The sequence below is a fragment of the Aquila chrysaetos genome, chromosome 8 (genome assembly GCF_900496995.4).
Source record: "Aquila chrysaetos chrysaetos chromosome 8, bAquChr1.4, whole genome shotgun sequence".
Classification (NCBI taxonomy): Eukaryota; Metazoa; Chordata; class Aves; order Accipitriformes; family Accipitridae; genus Aquila; species Aquila chrysaetos.
Genome location: NC_044011.1, coordinates 18,967,419 through 18,987,530, shown reverse-complemented (window position 1 = coordinate 18,987,530; position 20,112 = coordinate 18,967,419). Strand labels below are relative to the sequence as shown.

At 44.1% G+C, this 20,112-nt stretch overlaps 1 protein-coding gene across 10 annotated transcripts in view; it reads right to left on the bottom strand.

The window, feature by feature from the left end:
• Nucleotides 1–20,112, bottom strand: part of HIVEP2 (HIVEP zinc finger 2) — a 142,072-nt gene that overhangs the window by 78,243 nt on the left and 43,717 nt on the right. The window contains exon 2 of one of the 10 annotated variants that reach the window (XM_041125529.1): nt 17,209–17,359. The exons of the other annotated variants lie outside the window; for them this stretch is intronic. The gene's annotated coding sequence lies outside the window, so the exon portion shown is untranslated. The remainder of the gene's footprint in view (nt 1–17,208; nt 17,360–20,112) is intronic. 10 annotated transcript variants of the gene reach the window in all.

Below are 20,112 nucleotides of genomic sequence, written 5' to 3'. Positions count from 1 at the left end.
TTTCTTATGACCCGGAGAGAAGCCAGCACAAGCACAGATGGCAACCACATTAGAAAGGAAGACAAACCTGAGAGCCTTAGTGCAGCCGTCCTGTATACACCTGACATGGCCACAGCATCCACAGAGCTTTCCGCCTCTTTAGACTTGAATCTGATGAAGCTTCAGGCAAAACATACAAAACAAAATACCAAGTAGAACACCTACAAACAGGTGCGAGTAATAAACACCCAAGGCCATGTCTTGCACCGTGTCACTCACTCACAGAACTGCCCTTTATTCCATTTACTGCAGTCAGTGAGAGCCACACAAGAGCTGAGAGCAGGGTATATCAGGAAGGTGTTGGTGATACCAGACCACTGATAGCACAACAGAAGGAAGTACACGAACTCGCTTACAAAGGCATGTGGACTACAAACATTTCAGTATTGAAGAAGGTAACTGAAAGAAATGTATATTCTCTTCCCATTTCCAAGCATCAGAACAACATAACAGTATATTAAGTTTATTTAAGTGCTGCAAGGAAGCATTTGCTTCTCCATTATATAAAGATGATGTTTCTAACCCATGTAGTGCAGACATGGTAAAAATTACCTCCTACAATGCCACGGCTTGTTACATTGACTCTTTTTCTCTTTAGCCTGCATTTTCAAACAGTCATTACTTTACTGTTCCCCTTCCACAACGCCTGATATTTGTGTGCCTGATAGTTGTGTTTGCTTTAAAATAACGGCTGTGAGGCGAAGGTAACTTGCCCTTCTGACCCAGAGCGTAATTGTACAAGTGTTTGTGCAGTAATAACCCATCGTACACAAAAAGTGACATTTCTCTAATTGGCATTTGCTGAACGCAAGGGCACCCTCTACAAACACAGTGGCTTTTTTATTGGCAACCTCTTTAATTATGTCACTCGTCCTAACACAGAATCTCCTTTCTATCATTAGAGAAGAACAAACCGCTCCTCACCACAGCCACAGTAATACCATATATTTCATATTACATATCAGTGAATACTATTAAAGATTAGCCTTAAAAGACAGAGTAGTATTAACAGCCGTCCTGGGAATTTGTTACAGAAAAGGGAACAATTCTGACCTTTGAGTCCATGTTTCAGTGCCTTTTCGATACGGTTCAGAACAAAAGTTCAAGCTGCGTCTCATTTCAGTTTGTCACATCTTGTTGCGAGTAAAAGTGAGGATAGAAATTCAAGAGAAGCTCGGCTGGTGCTGCTTTCCCTTGCCTTCAGTCCTGCTATGTCAACTGATGCTGGCACATGCAGTGTATTTCTCTGCTTTCTTTGTTTTTGTCTTTCCTTGGTCACTGCTTTGAGTTCCTACTCAGCCACCTCCAACAGCTCTCCTGTTGGCTGCCACATTATGTAAAAACTCAAAAATGGCTTAGGAAACATTTAAATCTGCACTATCTTGGCAAGCAGTTAATCCTTGAAGCAAATGCTACTTACACAATGGAGTGCCTGCATTTCCTAGCCCGCCGCGGAGATGTCATGCCTCATCTCATGAGGCTGGAAGGAATGCACAAAGCTTTGTAACATACCTCCGACTTTCCATTTCTACTATATAAGCATCTTGTTATCAGTTTTTATAGGGAGGGAAAATGGGAAAGGAAATTCCTGGAAGAGACTACAATTGTCAAACAAGCTTTTGATATCTTTTAAACAGCTGAAGCATTAATTTTTTGGCGGCGCTGTCAAAAGTCTATGAGGGCTTCCTGGCTGCAGTGGAAGGAATAGTACATTTAGTTCAACTACAAGCTGTACTTTTTAAAAAATCCATATGAAAACAGACTCATTATTCATTTTTCTGTTAATACGTGGTTTTGCCCTGCAGTTTCAATAATATTTTTTGTAAGACCTTGCAGTCTCAAGAAAGAACTGCAACTTAGAGCTAACGCTTTAATAAACTCTTGTTTATATTAAAGTCAAACCAGAACAAACAGAATAAAGCTACAAATGACATTTTTATAGGAAGTCAAGAAAAAGATTCATGTGTCTGAATATTTTAGTTACAGTATGGTAGGCATGATTATTATTTCCTGTAAAGCCAAACTGTAGCTTTAAAGAACTGGATGAAGGCTACTCTGGGAATAGAGCATGGATATGACTTGGGCCTCTGAAGAGTAGCTAGATATAAATACCATACAATTTTAATGCAAAACTCCCATCAAGTATTCTGGGAATCTTACAATGGAGCAATGGCAAGATATGGCCATGAAAAATCTGGTTTGAGTCTTCAAAATACCACCATGCTGGATTTCTGCAAATGCCTCCCTTTGTGGTAGAAAGTGCCAAAAACTTTCAAGAAGGTTTGCAGTGAGACAGGCAAGAAAATGACCTTTTTTAAAAGTGATCATAGAATCTCAGAAATTAGATCAAAAAGGAAATGGCCAAAGTCTATTAGATCATCTCGTACCCAAATAAGAAAAATCGATGTAGTATATTTTACAGCGTTTTGTCCAGGTCACTTTTGAGTTATTCAAACTCATCAGGTCTTCTGCTTTCCATCAGGAGAACAGACCTTCACCATAATGATTTTTTTCCTGGTAGTTAACCTAATACTCCTTTTTCTCATTTGCACGATTTTACTCCTTTATACCTCTTTGAGACTGCTATTCCCTTCTAGGTGATCCTGGCTTTGATGCTTTTACCACCGTGATATCCAATTTAATAGCAATCAAGGTAGAAAATGCTAAACTAAAAAGCGCAACTGATGTTCTGATTTGCAACCTTGCTCCCTCTGTAACCAGCGGCAAGTTTGTGGTGGAATGAGACCTGAGCTCCTGGTCAAGAGTCAAGAGGGTGAAAAATCACCATTGTTCACATTTAAAGACAGGTTGTATTTCATCAGCACATGGCCCCGAGCTTTACGGAGGATGGAGATCTACTAGCAAAGCAACCTCAGAGGTTCCTATTCTCTTTACTCAGTGTGATGCTCCATGATTTGGTTACACTAAGAAAATTTGGTTTCTATTACTTCTCCCTGCACATTAGTGAAAGAGGCTTTAAAGAATCTTGTGTCTCCTAGTTGACATAACCCCACTTCTTTCTCATTTCCAAATTACAGAATTCCAGATTAGGATTTCTGGCTGGCCTTTGTATACGGAAATGGAATTCCCCGGAAGACGAGAAGGAGTTTCACACTGCAGATTGATATCTTACCTCCCAAGCAAGGAACAGCAGATGTCAGGACCTTAGGAACTGACTTTATATCTCCTCTGTCCCTGAACAAAGACCATCACAAGCAGCATGCAGAGCAATCCCCAAACCTATATTCACTTCACTGCCTAAAAGTATAAGTAAGTGTACAAGAAGGAATGCTGCAGAGTCCGTCCTTGAGCACGTTGGAATAAGTTTGTGAAAACAACATGACTACATGATAAGGAATTTAATTTTTTAACTTAGTTGCTATTATTTCTAACCAGCAGGGTAGCAACTGGCAATTGTGCTTGAAAAAAAGAAAGGCTGGACGAGTTTCTGGAAAACTCCTCAACGCTAAAGGCCTGTCTGCAAAGGGACAAAGTCATGACATGAAACCACAGACACTTGGCAAACTCCTCAGCAATCTTGAATTAGTGTCTTGTACTGCACTCATGTTATTAGCTATTGCCATATCATGTAAATCCTTACAACAGTGATAATTTTGAAGTACCGCTGTACTGTCAGGTGTCCTGACATTATAAAGGCTCCTGGGGGTGTCAGTGTGCAGCGTTTCTTTCTCGCCTCCTTTACACCAAGTTTCTGAGCCAATCTGAACACCCTGTGAAGGGCCAGGATCTGCCTTGGGAAGATTTTAACATGGATTGGAAGGGAGCTTCTTCCCTCGCTGTCTCCTTGGAGTATGGGACCTCTTTACCCAGGATAACCCCGTCCCTTACCCGCCTCTATCTTGGGATTCACGTATGGCTTTGCATCTGAAAATAGGAGTCTGGGAGGGAGTGCTGGTGGCTGCGAGCAGATGGACAGGGACTCTGCACTGACTCACTGGCAGCACACCACTTGTTGAGCTGTTTGAGGTCCTGCAGGAAAAATGCTCACTTTGTGGCACTAAAGAGAAATACTGCCAACAGCAAAAATCCCTGCAGGAATTACTGTGCTGTGTACATACAGGAAACAAAACAGGAGACGAAGAAAAGACTTTACCACAGCTTACAGGAGTTGGTGCCAGGCTACTGGCATAAAAGAGGTACGTTCCCATCTGCCACAGTACACAGGCTTTACCTGAAATATCTTCCTTCCCTCTTCTTCCCCATGTGCAAACAAATGGGTGGATTCCTTGCAAACTAACTCGATGCCAGGGTAACATTTACAAATCTATTAACTTACTGACAGCCTGGTCCTGGATCTCCAACAGTCTTATGAAAGTTGCTGGCCGCTTGCAGGAAGGACTGAGCTGATGAGCAAAGGTTTTAGGACCAAGGCTATCAGGCACACAGCGTGCAGGAAGAGCTGCAGTGTTACTTCACTCCATTCATTCACATTACAGTACACAATAACATCAAAAACATAGAAGGCTCTTCGTTTATCTTATCAATTGGATTAAAAAAATTAAATACCACAAAAATTAAATAGCAACACCTTTTTTCACTTTTCCAACTTTTCTTTACGCTGTATTTTCCTTATACTATTTCACTGCATTGCTTTTCTTCCTCTTCGCTCTTTATTACTCTGCTCACTACAAACATCAACAATGTTTATGTGTAACTCCTCATTTTCCCCTGCAGTAAAATAATGTTTAAATGAGGCGATGGCTAACCCATATTTCCTCCATGACACCTGAAGAAACAAAACCCCAAACAAACCAATGAAACTATACAAGCTCTTCCTCACACAAGCTGACCAAAACTGGAGTTTCCTAGTATCTGGGAACGGGTTCAACAATTTCAGTGGGACTTTATGGAAACACAAAGATCACCTTGAAAGATCAAGTATTTATGACTAATAAGATGATTCTGAACTAACACAATCAAAAGATACCATGTGACCTGAAGTAGGCAAATCACGACTTTGCCTTGTATTTCAGAATACTTCTACAATGTATAGCTGGCTTGCAGTAGCAACATATCTCTTATGATTTCATGCGTTAATGATTTCATTAAGGACTTAGCAACATTGCTTGCTCCATACAGTCACTCTTCAAACAAAATAGTACTGTCAGAAGTGAGGGCCATGGGCAAGGTGAGCTTTGTATTACCTTTGCCGTTCTTCCCATCCCAGGGCACCTCTTTATTCTCAAGCGTCTCTAAGCACTGAGAGTACTGTGTCACAATGATACAAAACTATTAAATACCGATCCATTGTTAAGACCCTCAACAAATATCCAACACTACAGCAGCTGTACAGAGCGTGCATTCATAGATTTAAGAGGTAGGAGAAAAATGAATTGTATTTAATCTTCAAAAAACTTTCAAAATAAAGCCCCTGATATTCCCGTGTCAGATTCAGTCTTCGTTTTCACCTCCCAAGTATGGTAATTACAGTCCTGTGCCCACTGGGAACTAGTTGCACACTGAAACACCAACACGCTTCACTGGAGGAGGGAGAGGTTTGCTGAAGGAGTTACTACAAGATGCAGCAGCAGATGCTTTGACTTCCAGTGAATGTGCAGTATTCCTTGCTCACAACACCTTGTTATTTTAACTACCAAGATGAAATATCTGGTTAGCCGTCGTCCAGAGCGACTGACAAGATTTTAAAGGTGGCCATTGAATAGGTGAAGGCTCTTGCAGAAAAAGGCGGCTTTAGCCACCATGGTCATCGTTCCTCAATTCAAGCTGTGCAAGCAGAACTTGGTGCCTGCACTTAGTCACTGAAGTCAACAGGGTGTAGGCATATGGACCCAGGCATCCGCCTGGCGTGACTTCACTGCAGGGTCAGCACCTAAATTAGTTTGTCCCCAACACATCACCTCTGTCACAGCACACAAGGAGGTACCTACACACACTGCCACATGTCAGTTTGGACTTCAGCCCTCCACCTTGCAGACAGCCCCAGTGCCAAGCATCAGGGAGCGGCAGGCAACTTGCTAATGCTTTTTCCTAGCAAACGACAACCCTTTCTGAAATGTTTTGAAGGTCTGCAGAGTCTTTCTCGAAAGTTGGTGATGCTGAGCTTTTGCACAAACACTGAAAAAAAGCCACCCTAAAATACTACCACTACCCTAAAATACAATCCCCCTAAAAATGGGGGGAAAGGAGGTCAATATTAGCCAAAAGATATTAATGTGTAGCTGGGCATAATGATTCCTAGAGAGCTGTGGCAAATGATATATATAGCAACATCAAGCAGTTAGCAAGCTTTACAATCTAAGCACAGTACCCCAAGAAAATTCACTGAATTTTAATGCAAATGACTCAAGATTCATCGAGCTTTTTGTGCTTAACCTTTTACAGATTTTGAATTATATAACCAGATTGTCATGAATCACAAAGTCTTATTGAAGTGACTGGAAAAAAAAAAAAAGATATAAAAACAAAGGAAGGGTATACTCGTAAATCACAGTTCAGTCAAAACCTTTTCATTCCCTCCTCTCCCTTGGTCTTCCAAGCCTCTTTAATTGCCGCTTCTCTTCCTACTACTTCTGTTGAATGCAGTTCTTAACCAGCACTCGACTAGCCAGAGAGCAGATGAGGAAACTTGCTTCAGCCCCAGTGCGTGTGTTGTACCAGGCACCTGTCTGCAAGGAATGGAAAGGTATACATAACCTGTATCCCTCGGAGCGAGGGCATCCACACTACAACAGCACATGCACTGCTGCCGAAAGCAGCTTTATGTAAGCACTGTGTCAACAAACGCACAGACGTGGGTTAACTGGCTCCTGCAGGAAGCCTGGTTTCATTCATTAGCTACGACCTCTGGGCTAGTACATGCGGAGGAGGAGACACACAGGCGAGTTAAAACGAAGCTTCTGTTTTCCCTCTGAAAGTTTTCAAGGCTCAAAATCCTGCAGAAAACCCAGCCTGCTGTCACCTGAGTCAAAAACAATAGCAGGCACTCAAATAAGACCCGTGCAAGAGTTTGCAAGCCCAGCCTGAGCGAAGGGCCACCTGCCAACAGGAAGAAGTGGTGAGGAGGAATTTGGATCCAGCTGCTATCCTCCCTCAGCCAAACAACGCCACGCGATAAACAGCATTAAGGACTTTTTTTAATCATCAGTCAGACCGAGAGCATCCATGTCTGTCATTTTTACTCCTCGGTTGCCAGGAGAAGGGCTTGAGAGACTTCTGAGCTCAAGTTCACAGAGAGCTGATCTCCTGTTTCCTAGCACAGCTGTATCAAAGGGACTGAGCCTGGGAGAGACGGGAAGAACAGGGGGAAAGAAGAAGAAACGACAAAGTGCCACGCCGTAGGGCTGACTCAAGCTGCTAAATTCATCACAGGTAACACTCACAAAAATCTCATAGCTGTCTTCCAGCCCCATTTCGCACATCAGCTTCTGACAGAAAGACAGAGTGGAAGGAGAAAGAGGGGATAACTCAGTATCTGCAGTCCTTATTTTCGTAAAATGAGGTACTGAACACCAGGAAATGAACTACGACCGCATCCTCAGTGGGTCACTGTGGCAGGTGCAACTTAACCTTAAAATCATGTAGCCTACTGCACCTTCAGATTTAGCCCAGACAGCACCTGGGTTAAGCACTCCAATAAATCCGCTCGCTGCTCGTGGGCAGTAACAAAAAGGGTTAAGGAAACAACCGGGCTGCAGCTGAAATTCCACAGCACTTCCCTTCACAGAGCTGCAAACTGCATGTCTCCCTGGGATAAAACGGACTGACGAGCTGCCCTAAAGATCCACCAGTTAAATACACTGAAACGCCACCACCACCGGCGGACACGTATGGCTGGAGAGCTCGGGAGAGTTAGTCAGAGCATCGCAGTCGCGCGGCGGTCCTCCGGCACGGCCGCTTCCCCGGCGTCCAGGAAAGCATACCTTTCGGCTACGCATCGCAGCCGGATTCACCGCCTTGCAGCCAAGGAACCCCCCTCTCCTTCCTCCCCGCCTCGGCCCCCGGTGAACACCCGGTATCTGGGTACTACCTGCATTTATCGGCAGAGCCATCCTGTGTCTTCAGTCATTCAAGGAATTTAACAGCCTGGAAATTCCTGTTGTCCATTATTGGAGGTCACAGATAAAAGCTAAACAGCAGCCGTGACTCCCATCAATCATAAGTCACTCACTGATAGAGTGCATGGTAGGAGACCTACTGATGTAAGCTAGTCACCAGAGAAAATACCCACTGATGACGCATATCCAGGCACAAAAATAGTTACAGGGCCCCCAAAGGGATTATTCAACAGCCTACATTTAGATATTCTTACAAGAGACCCGCAGTCAATTTGCTGCTATTAGATGGCTGGGGAACGCTGAAGTTTAAGTTTCCTCAGCAGACATAACCACAAATAGCTGGTTTAAATAAGCTACTGCAATTACAAGCTGTTTTGTAAATTTTAACACTGCATTATAGGGATTAAGTCTAAACAGAACCACTGGCTATAAAATGCTGTTCCGCCTTTGCTCTTACTATTTACCAATTCCTCCTGTATATTAGACAGCAATGAAAAGAACAATTTAAAATTAATTCACAAATGCTCAAACTAAGTCCCTTGTGCTACCCAAAAGCAATGTCTGTTCTAAAAAAAAAATATCAACGTATGTGAAGTGGTGTGGGATATTTTGCTGATGCTTCAACACTATCTGGATCAACTTCTTTGTAAAATACTTTTAGCTTCATTTTTACCCCTCTTTGGCATTTGCCTCTCTAGTACTCAAAAAAAGACCTGAATAGCTAATCTTTCTTGCACAAATCAAAACCACGTAAAGGTAAATTATCGACGACATGCAAGACCACGTACCATGCACCTGCTTTGAGCAGGGTCTAGAAAGATTACCCCCCCAGAAATCCCTTCTAGCCTGAATTACTCTATGATTCTGTGCAACTGGATTTATTTTGGCATTAATATCCAGTTAAAAACATAATCCTCTAAATTAACCAGTCAACTGGCAATCCCACAATGCTCCTGCCACCTTCAACAGTTTCAGGATCTTCCTCATGCCCTCACAGCAGCCAAACTTACTAGGATATAACTGAGCCTACTAACACTGCTGATGGTGAAACACTGACTCTGCATTTCTGGCAATACTAAAATCTTTATCTTTTTAATTAACTGATTTTAACATCCAAGCCCCCTTTTCAGAAGCAATTTTGGTGCTTGGGAGTCTAAAAGTTAATGACTTTCTAGTGCATATTTAAAATCTAAATATAGGAAAGTATTTTATGACTCTGATGCCTACTTCATTGACATACTTTTGGAAAGCATTACCTAGCCAAACAAACACTCAAGGATTTATAGTATTTACCCTGTAAAGCAGGAGAAAGAAATGTCCCAGGCTACAAACTTCTACCTCACTTTCTTCATCTGTGATAGCATTATTAAAAATAACACCGAAAATTATTTTTAGCACAACTGTTTCGCAAAGCCATCACGTTTCTCTCATGCATCTATATGCTGGCAGGCCACATGGCCTAATTTAACAGCCCTAAGAAGAAATATTCATTGGTGCCCTCTAGCTGATTATCCTAACCAATTTGCTGCAGACACCTAGCACCAGTCTCTCTTTCCTTCTCCTCTCATTCCCGGGTCTTTCGCTGGTGCCCACTCAATGCAACGCCCTGGAATAAAACAATTCCCTTCCTACAGAAGATGTGGTAGATAAAACGTTCAAATCCCCTAGTGTTCTCAGTTGTAGGAGCTCTTACAATAATGCAAGTGTCATGAAAAACAGGAGAGGTGTAAATGTGTACAACACCACATCACCAAGAACCTGTGACGTACTAAATGTACTTTGTAGGAAGTTGGCAAATCCCATGGGAAAATACAACCTGCAATATTTCACATGAAACACACCAAGCCTCTCACCCCTTCAGAAGTGACTATTATAATCCTCCCCTTCATCAGGAGCCTTTAAACAGCTTATAAACCATATATTACGTTTTGCCACACATTCTGGAATTCATGTTTTAACGTTAGTCAGCGATGGATCAGACAGTTTCACAACTCGCAGCCCGGGACCTCCCTTTTGCCATCACCCAAGCCTGAGCGAGCGGAGCTCGCTCGCCTCTTCCTCCGCTCCGACGCCGGTCGAAGGGACGCGCGCCCCGTCCTGCTCGCCGTGCTCCCCTCCCCTCTCCCTCCAGCCCCTCTCCGCGGGGGCTGTATTGGGTACGACTGCGGTGCGCGGCCCCATCGCCGCACCGCTGCGTGGCTGCGGTGGGGACGTGGCCGGAGCACTGTCGCATCTTCAAAGCTGTAAGAGCCGCTCGGCGGGGATGCTAACGCGTACCCTGGACACCACCTCTAGTGCGACAGGCGAGGCGAACGAAACGGTGTCCAAATCCCGAACAGGAGATCTGCCGGCTGGAGGGAAACCCCCGCCAAGGGAGAGCTGCCCCAGGAGACGCCGTGCCCGTGGTGTCCCCGGCCCCAGCACTGAGGGAGGAGCGGCACGAGGTGCCCGCCGAGCGCGGGCTGCCAGGACAGCTCTTTGGCAGCTCCACCAGCAGGTCCGTCTGCTCGGAGTTACACCAGTGGCCACCGGCCACTCAGAGGACGTGAGAGGTGGGGAGGCTGTGTGGAAACCGGGGTTAAAGCTCTGTTCTCTTCCTCCTTGCCCAGCCGCATGAGGCAGAGGCTGGCTGGAACTGGCTGTCTCCGTGCATTTAAAGCCACAGAGATGTCCGTAGCACCATATCAACTGTTAATCAAGGTAAACGTAGAAGGGAGACCAGGATCTGAAGCTCAACATAAATACCGTGAGATTGACTAACCTTTAGGGCTGCGTTCGTAATACTCAAAAGGTCTGTTTATACCTTGATAGGGAAAAAGAAAGCTGCAGCATACACTCTCTCATGTCTGTGTCTGAACAGCAGCTGTAAAGCAGTAACTGCTCAAATGTTTGGGAAGCACCAGCCTGCTCCTGTAACATCCAGCTGTGCTTGGAAAGTTAACTTCCCACATACCATTTGCCTGTTGAAACACAGAATGGGTTAATCACAGTGGCCAGGCATTTTGGAAAGGTCCTGGAGCTCTGTTTCTCTAGCACAGTACAGCTAGTGTTACTTTCACACACACCCCCAGGAAAAGGACACCACAGACTCGGTCAATACTCATTAAGGGGATGCAATCCAAATCTCTATGTCATTAAAAGACCAAGGGGTTGTCTGAACAAGGAATAGTCAAAACCCTTTGTTCACGTAAAACAGGCATTTTGCTCCATTTGGAAAGTGAAATTTTTGGCATAGTTCACTTTCCTTTTTTTACAACCAGCTGTCGGTTCTGTCAGTTCTCATACAGGAGACCTAGCACAAGGCTGGTTTGTGCAACTACCTCTGGAAGCCAACAGACTTTTCAAAAGCCTGTTTTCTTGAAACATAAAGGAACCCAGCAAACCCTTGTACAGAATAGGTACAGATGTGGGAATGTGACAGATGGGTGGTGAAGGTGGCATCTAGAGAATAAAAGGAGATGTGGAAAAACAAGGATCTGGCAGGAGCAGCTTTTACTGTTCCCAGTAGTAAAAATGTATTGCTTTTCAATACAGAGGAAAAATAATGAAAACAGGCAAAGGACAGAACAGGAGTCATGATGGTAACTAAATGTACCCATCTAAATAAAAGAGTGTAGACGTGTCCTGTTGTAACAATGCTTCATGATAGTTTTAAAAATGCCATATTTGAAGTAGGAAGCCGATGAATTCTCTCTCACTGACCCATGAGAATCCAATTAGGAATATACATTACTGTGGTGTAGGAATATTGTTTATGAAAAGTAAAGAGACTATTAGCTTTCCAGATGGACAGTAAGAGAACACCCCAAATTAGCAAATTATTTTATAAAAGCTTCTACAACTTTTGAAACAAGGGGCAATACTGGAAAAGATGTTTGGCTCACTGGGGATGGAATACTATGGAGCATTTAGTCAGTGTGTCATACAACATTAGATAAACCAGGACACTGATGTCAGAAACATAAAAATAGTCATGCTATTCCCATTCTGCCTGCACATCAATCTCTTAGGGCTTTTCTCCCAATGCTAGCATTGGCAAAACAGGTAATATTGATTATAACTGAAAAGCAAAAATGAAATAATATAGAAGTAGAGGCTTCTGAGACTACATAATGATTCTTCTCTATTTGGAAGTAGGAACCTGATACTTCCCTTTGCATGCAAACATCCCTGAAGAAATCTGAGACAGGTAACAATGGATGGTGGTGGTGGGAATTGTGCTTATTTTAGATATTTAACATGAAAATCACTATTTTTATTTTTGGAAACAAGTATACTTAAGTTAAATTTCAAATTATCACTACCTATTACATAGTCTAAACTGGTTACATTTGGGAGCATAGTTAACGGTAAATTACAGGGTTTATGCCAAAGTTTTAAAGCAAATCAAACCATGAAACTAAGGAAAGCCGTTGCCTGAGCACCTCGAACCAGGTTTTGTTGAAATGAGAAACTAGCATTTGATAGCAATAGCCTCTTCTGCAGCTGCAGCAAAAGGTTGAGGGTTCTTCATTTCACCATACTCAGTTTGGGTCTGTTAAATAACTAGCCCGTTTACAGATGAGTAACTGTAAGTTGAGGAAAGTGTACTTTCCTATTCCAAGATATTAATTAAAAATACTTTTGAGATCTATTCTTTAACAAAATTCTTTAACAGTATTTTTAGAATATGGTGATGGAAAATAATAGTAGTCTCAGCAATCTGTTCACATCATATGTATGCCACTTGACGTGAAGGGACCAAATAAAGTGACCCATCAAAACATGCCAGGTTTATTCTATATATTATTCTACAGTGACTGCATGGCAGATAATGGAAGAGAAACTGATGTCATCTATCTTGACTTCTGTAAGGTCTTTGACACAGTCTCACACAACATCCCTGTCTCTCTACATAGAAGAGATACGGATTTGATGGATGGACTATTCAATGGATAGGGAATTGGCTGGATGGCTGCATCCAGAGAGTTGCAGTTAATGGCTCAACATCCAAATGGAGATCAGTATCAAGTGGTGTCTCTCGGGGTCATACTGGGACTGATACTGTTCAATATCTTTATTAATTACATAGTGGGATTGAGTGCACCCTCAGCAAGTTTGTGGATGATACCAGAGTGATGCAGTTGATACACTTAAGGGAAGGGATGTGATCCAGAGGGACCTTGGCAGGCTTGAGAAGTGGGTCAATGTGAACCTCATGAAATTCAACAAGGCCAAGTACAAGGTCCTGCACATGGGTCAGGGCAATCCCCAGTATCAGTACAGGCTGGGGGATGAATGGATTGAGAGCAGCCCTGCGGAGAAGGACTGGGGGTTTTGGTAGATAAAAAATTGGATATGAGCTGGCAATGTGTGCTTGCAGCCCAGAAAGCCAACCATATCCTGGGCTGCTTCAAAAGCAGCGTGACCAGCAGGTCAAGGGAGGCGATTCTCCCCCTCTACTCCACTCTTGTGAGTCCCCACCTGGAGTACTGCATCCAGTTCTGGGGTCCCCAGCACAAGACAAACACGGACCTGTTGGAGTGGGTCCAGAGAAGAGCCACAAAAATGATCAGAGGGATGGAACATCCCTCCTATGGAGAGAAGCTGAGAGAGTTGGGGTTGTTCAGCCTGGAGAAGAGAAGGCTCCAGGGAGACCTCATTGCGGCCTTTCAATATATAAAGGGGGTTTGTAAGAAAGATGGACAGAGACTTTTGACCAAGATCTGTAGTGACAGGACAAGGGGCAACAGTTTTGAACTGAAAGAGGGTAGGTTTAGATTGGACATAAGGAAGAAGTTTTTTAAAATTAAGGTGGTAAGACACAGGAACAAGTTGCCCAGAGAAGCTGTGGATGCCCCATCATTGGAAGTGTGCAAGGCCAGGTTGGATGGGGCTTTGAGCAACCTCATCTAGTAAAAGATGTCCCTGCCCACAGCAGGGAGTTGGACTAGATGAACTTTGAAGGAACCTTCCAACCCAAACCATTCTGTGGTTCTATGATTCCAGTGTACAGTAACTAGGAGTACCTAGGAGATACCGTAAAGCCTTTTATTTCTTTGCAAAAAGTAAAAACAATGACTGCAAACTATTCTGAAATCATATTCATCTCAGTTTGAAGTTTGACTGCAAATCTGCACGATCTTTGATTAAAATAAAAACCCAATTCTGAATGGACACCCATTTCTAACTCCATCTGGAAAGGGGAACAGAGAGTGCCTTGGGGTCACCAAAAGTGGGGAGTGGAAAAGGGCAGAATAGGAAACACTGCTGTCCTTCACCATCATCTTCTCAGTATCCATTCCTGATTACCGTGATAACAAAACATAGTATCCAAGTGTGAACAACATTGCACGTACAAGATCTGATCTGCATGTTGAGGATGCAGCTTCATGCTCTGGCAAGGTCAATGCAATGGCGAGCTGCCACCCAAGAGGGGGAGATGCCGCTTCGCTTCCTCCCCCCCACACCAGCCGTGTGCTCCTGCCAGCTCTAGAGTTTGCCTGTGCCCACGGGGAGCCAATCCGAGGTGCAAACCCGTCAGAAACCCCTGGCTACCCAACAGCTCGCTGCCTGTGCAGCTGCCCAAACCAGCCAAGCATGGGCTCAGGCAAGCGGCCACAGAGGACAGGTAGCAGGAGCAGCCCCTCCGGCACGTGAAACCATAGCCAGGACAGTGGGAAACCCTTTCTCAAATCCCAACTGCCCACTCGTTCCAAGTTTTGGCAGCGCTGGAGAGCCCTGGCTGTGGAGACAAAAGCCGACCTCTCAAAGTCAAGGGGTGTTCCGGACACTGCTGCCGAGAGCTTTGGCAAGAACCATCAGGCAGCCAGCAGGACCAGGGAGGAAGCGCAGGGGGAGGAGAGGAAGGTCCAAACCACCCCATGCAAAGGAGAAAGCCCCACCTCGGCTGCTGGCAGCCCGCCTGCTGGCCCCCGCCACCAGCGCCCACCGAAAGGGGAACTTGCCCCCGGAAGGTGACATTAGCTCTGTGTTGATTTGCTTATTAGGCCTGCCCAAAACCAAGTATGTCTGATGTTTCAAAACTGTCCCATTTCTGATATTTTTCAAAATGTTTGTCCATTTGCCCAAACTACACAGGTTAGAACCATGAGTGGTTTTCTCTAAAAAAGGTGGCTTCTTTTCCTCTTGCGAGATTTTTTCTTCTTACTCAACAATCAAGGAAAGAAAGCAAGGACCAAACTCAGAATGTTTTCTTCAAAAACCAAATTTATTGATAAAAGCACAATTACCAAATCATGGTGCTTCACTTTTTTTAAACAAACACAGATAACAATATGAAATTTCTACAGGGATTTCTCCTCAAATGACAGTTTCTCTTGTTAGTTACATTCAAATTCCTCTCTTTCTGGGACTCCCTCAAACCACCAGCTATAACTGGAATATATTGAACTAGGAAGAAAGCACTACCTTGCCTACTTGGCATAAGAAGAGGGGGATTTCTCTCTTCGCTGTTATGGGAATGCCTACTGAAATGAAAGGTTTTGGGTTGCTCATGCTTATGCACTCATAAATTTGACTTGTCTCTTACTGACATCTCCTTTTCTTACGAAAAGTTCAAAAGTTCAGTTAGCAACAAGCTGATGTTTTAGCTTGCTGCACAAGCCTCTGGGTTAGGTAATCAAGAAATTAGAGGACTACAACGCATGGCAGTACATACACCGCATTCGATATTATGAACTGTTGTTAATAAGCTTAAACAAAAGTGCCAACATACACTTATTTACGATTTTAATTATTTATAGTATACATAAGCAGCCTATCTGTAAGAAGTTGGACTTAATCTCTAACAGACTTCCTGCTGCTGTGCTGCCAGTCTCTCAGTGCAACTGTGGCCATTCTTAATTAAATAAATAATTTACCCTGGAAGATTTCATTGAGTGCCAGCCACAAGCACCAGGGCTGGGTGAAAATAAATCACTGCCGGCAGCGTGCCAGCACTCCTTCCTAGAATCTACGGAAAGCGGTGATTTCCCTACAGCGAACATTTTGCATAACCATTCTGCACAGCTTAATTGATCTCTGCCATAGCACGGCAGTAAAAACCCCTCCGTTTCTATGTATTTTAAGAGAGTACTTCATGTCCTGTTGATTTCATTCTATCTTTGGCTGACTTTTTGCATCAGTTGTGCAGCTTCTTGTATAGAATCATCTGCCTCCTTTTTTTTTTTTTTTTTTTTTTTTAAATTTAGGGTTAAAGTCCTCCTCATTATCACTTCTTGTTATGTCACTGACCCAAACCCATCCTTCAAAGACAGCATGTTACTGCTTTGAGTCTGCAATCATCTCCCACTTTGATTTCTACCATCCTCCTATCAGCTTTACCAACCAAACTCAAGTTACTTCCTCCTCTACCAATCTACTCTTATCAGTACACACAAAACCAGCTTTTAATGTTTAACATTTACTGCACTATACTGCTATTTAGGCATTTTCATAACCGCAGAAAAAATGAGGAAAATTCCTACTTTGTGCTGTGATATCGATCTATTTTAAAATCCATTGCAAGATCCCACAATAAGTATTATGGTGTCACTTCAATACCTGACAGCAGTGTAAACATCAGCAAATTTTCACGGGCAATCACAGGCATCTCAATTATCTGAATACTGTCTCAGTTATCAAAAGGGCAGCCTGACCTACTGTATGGTCAATGTCTTCCTATGTGCTAGTGATTTTAGAAAACCTACACAGAAAAAAGAAAGTCCTTGGGTGCTCCTTCATAGAAAATTTCTCCTTACATTTTTGCATTCAAAACAAAAGATGTGAAGTGATTGCCCCCATGCAGAAGAGCTCAGATGTTTGGGGGTCCAGGCTCACCACCACCTGCCCCATGCCCCAGAGCCAAAAGGTGAGCTCCCGGTCTCCCCACCAGGTCAGGTTTCAGCCGCTAGTCCCCAGTCTTCCAAAACATTTGTTTTTTCTTGCAAAGTTTGGCAATCAGCTTGTAACACTTCTGATGTAAAAACACACCAACACTTCAAGAAAAAGCCAACCACTTTGATGGGGCTGCCTCACTGAGGAAATAACGAAGGAAACACATTCTTCTCTGCATACAATTTACCCTAAGGCACATAACGTCCCAAGCGCTACCAGTATTTCACAGCTCTCAAAATTCTGCTCGACCACCTACCACTTTTTGGCCAACTGGCTGACCCAGAAAAGCAGAAGAGAAACGATGGCCGCTGCAGGGAGGAAGTGGCGAGCACAGCTTGTGAACTGGCATGCTTCTGCGTGGGGAGAAGTCGCTCGCTGGGCACAAAGAGCATCGGCTACGGCTTGCCCTGGAATGAGTGATGAGACAGGGGTCGGACCACGGAGGTCACAAGAAGAAAGCAGAAGGAAGAAAGAGCATGCCAAGGGAAAGAGCTTTCTACTTCCACTGCAGTTAACTCCCCTAAATTTCATCCCTCCTCCTGGTTCCCCAGTTTCCAAAAATAACCTATACAAAGGCAAGAACTGCAGAGGCAGGGAGCCTTAAAAGAGCTGCAGTTGGAAAATACAAAAAGGTGGCAAGGGAATTGAAAAAAAAAAAAAAAAAGACACGTTCTTTTTGGAAAAGAACAGTGACATCTTTTAGCATGGAGGCATATCGGCAGGGATGTAGGTCGGTAGCTGGAACCAGCATCCGTGGGGTCTCGGGTCCTGGGGGCTGGTGCAGGCGGCTCCAGCAGCAGAGCAGCCAGAGGGGATGGGGGGCTGCTTGGCCTCTCCCCGGGAGGCTGGCAAAGGCTTGGGCTGGTCTTGGCCGTTCCTGCCCTCACGTGCTGCAGCTCGGCAAACGGTTTCTGTTTAGGCAACCACACATTTTGTATGTCTGGTATTAGAAGATGCTTGACATTTTCCCTTAAAAGTAAAGGCGCCTTAATGCGAAAAACATCTCTTAATGACTAAGAAGAGAGTCAGCAGTGAGCATTTGCACCCAAAGAATTCAGTTCCTCCCACATCAAAGCAACCTCTTGGAAAACCGATTATAAACAAATTAACAAACAACTAGCATGTCTATCAAAAATAATTGTTTTGTGCTGGAAAAGAATTAAAGACTCACAGGGCCTGAAACAAACACTGAGGTTTAAATCTGATTCCTAATTGCTGGACTGGACACTAACACGAGGGAAGGGAAAAAACCTCCTCCTGTCGTGCAGAAATGGCTGCCCTGCTCACACGGCATCTGTGGAAAGGGTGATTTTTCTCTAACTATCTGAGAAGTAAATTCAGGTACAGATTGAGAGATTTGGGGTTACACAAACATCAGCCATCGTATTTCCACCTTGAACTGGCTTATGATTTTGGGTGATTCAGCCTTGTATTACAGCACCCCAAAGTCACATTCAATTTTTTGCTTCTGTTTTTCAGCACTGATCAAAATAAGCAAGTATCAGCACATCTCTGCATAACTACAGTGTGATACAGGAACGTCCCTACTCACTCCACCAAAGGCGGCGAGACTGCACTCACTGTCAAAAGGTCTGTTTTCACTAACATTTCCTTCTTGTGCCTTTTCACCTCTTGCTTTCTCTATAGCAGGAAAAATTAGCAAGGTATCCAGGTAAGCTCAGGTCCCCATGCTTTTACCATAAAAGCGTTCATCTTTATCGTAAATACTACCACATACTGCAGAGTATTTCAGACACGACTGCCCAGTGAGAACCACTCCCCTTCTCGTACAACAAACCCACTATTTGAATGCACATTTCTCCCCCTCTGCAGACACTCATATCTTCTCTCCTGGACAACAAATTTCACTATATGTCAGTCATTACATTCTCACAAGTCTCGAGAAAATTGGTAGCTGGGTCTGAGGAGGAAAGCCAGACTGACGCCCCGAGCTCAGCCCTCGGGTGTTGCACAGCCACCCTGGTAGCGAGCAGGGGTGCAGAGCCTTAGCCCGGCCGGGCAGCCTGCAGCCTCCCGCCTGCTGGCAGCGACATAAAGGCGGTGGGTGAGAAGTCCTGGCGGGGAAAGGGCCACGGGAGAACACATCCTGGTACCGCTGCCCACAAAACAGCCTATTTCAGAGAAAGGGTATTTCTCACCTTTGCAGTTCTGTAGGAAAGTTGGAGCTCAGCCCAAGTGTTTAGCAAACAGGAAGCAGAAATGGCAGAAATTATTTGGAGGTTTGGGGCTTCGGGCAGGGTTTAAACCTCGTAACTCCTGATCTTTTCCTTCTCTTTCATGCTTAAGTAACGATTTTCAAATGGCACAGCTAGCGGCGCCCATGACTTATTCCACGGCAATCTTCTTCAGCCTCCTATCACAATGAAAGTCACCGCAATCTGAGAAAACATCCCCTAGCAAACGATGGCACTAAGTGGGCCAAGCTGTGCCTCCTTCAGAGAAGCAGCAAAGCCGCTGAGGGAGAAGCATTTTTAGGAGCGAAGTTTAGGAGAGTGGGAAGGAGACAGCTTCACACAGCCTTAGCTGCTTCTCCCAGCAGAGCAGAGATTGAGAAGGAAAAACGCCACAAGCCTCTCATCTTCTCCAGCTTGCCACAAAAAAGGGGTGTATTTTTCAGCAGGATCTGGTGAGTCTGACACTGAACTTAGCTCAAGTGACATGAAATGTTAATGTTTAGGAACAAGGTAGGTGGAGAGGAGGAGGAAAGAAGACATTCATTACTTGATGTAGAATTCATTCAAAAGCTTCTTTTCATAGCCAGAACTAAAATTTCCATTCAGCTGTTTATTTCTGGTATCCTAGATAGCTTGAACAAGTGGAAGACGAGGGATCTAGAAAGAGCCCTTATCCCTGCTTGCATGGCAACAACCCTTCCTCAGATACCTCCAGAGAGAACTGGACACGTTTTTTCTGACTGCCCATCTTCAAATGCAGGATGGGCAATTTTCCTCGGGGATATTCATACTGGCTTTAGGCTTCCAGCCAAGGTGCACAGAAGAGATCTGCCTCCAACCACCCACTCTTGTGCCTGCAGGAGCCTCCTGATATGGCCCCACTGCTCCCCACCAGCCCCCAAAACCTCCACATGGAGAATGTCACAAGCTCTTGATGCTACAAACTTAGCAGCTACTATTTAAAA